Raw genomic sequence first — 1,212 nt, forward strand, 5'->3', positions numbered from 1 at the left:
GAGTTGGATACAAGTACACTGTGGAAGCCCTTTAACTGGGTAATAGAGGACGAAAAGCAGCAAAGATCAAGACTGTTAGATTTTATATTTGTTCAGTTCTTTTGACTTTGTAATCTTGGTATTATATAAACCAAGAGAGTAGCAAATAGAAAAATAACTGAGATAGCTAAGAAACAACAACAGAGAAATCTTTGTAAGCACTATCTTTAGAATTTCCTGTGTTTTTAGCAGTTCTATTTTTGTAAGCAGCTGTGAGCATTTTTGCACACAGAGTCCTCTCGATATATTAAATATATCTCTGGTGGAATTGTTTAAATCCACCAGAAAGTTTTTAAAGCCTCTTGTTTTTAATTACTTATGTTTTGATTCATTCAAGTTTACATTCCGCATTGTGCTAATCAAAACAAATATATCCATAATCGAGTTGAACATTTTTATTTCAAGAAAAAGGTTCAAGAATTCCATTCAACCCCCCTTCTATAATTCTTGCTATATTGTTAAGGGACTAACAATTGGTATCAGAGCAAGCTCTTAATCTACAAAGAGTTTAAAGATCAAAACAATTCAGCAAGATGAACAAGAAAGATGTTGGAGTCAAGATTCCTTTTCTTGATAAAGATAATTACCATCACTGGAAGGTAAAGATGCATCTTCATATGCTTTCTCAAGATGATGCCTATGTGAATTGCATAGAAAGAGGCCCTCATGTTCCTATGAGAGCTGCAACAGGAAATGAACCATCTGTTCCAAAGCCAAGGCATGAATGGTCTGATCCTGATATTGAACAAGTCAGGAAAGATAAAAAGGCCATGAACATTCTGTTCAATGGTGTTGATGCAGACATGTTTGATAACATCATCAACTGCAAGACTGCCAAGGAAGTTTGGGACACAATACAGATAATCTGTGATGGTACTGAGCAAGTAAGAGAAAATAAAATGCAGCTCCTGATTCAGCAATATGAGCATTTTCACAATGAAGAAAGTGAGTCACTGACATTTTTAGTAGATTTCAAAAGCTACTAAATGCTCTTAAATTGCATGGAAGAGTCTATCAGACTAAAGACTTCAATCTGAAATTTCTCAGATCTCTTCCAAAGCAATGGAAACCAGTGACAGTCTCATTGAGAAACTCACAAGATTATAAGGAGTTTACTTTGGAGAGACTGTATGGCATTCTGAAGACCTATGAGCTTAAGATAGAGCAGGATGA

This window comes from Apium graveolens, chromosome 4 (genome assembly GCF_009905375.1).
Source record: "Apium graveolens cultivar Ventura chromosome 4, ASM990537v1, whole genome shotgun sequence".
Taxonomy (NCBI): domain Eukaryota; kingdom Viridiplantae; phylum Streptophyta; class Magnoliopsida; order Apiales; family Apiaceae; genus Apium; species Apium graveolens.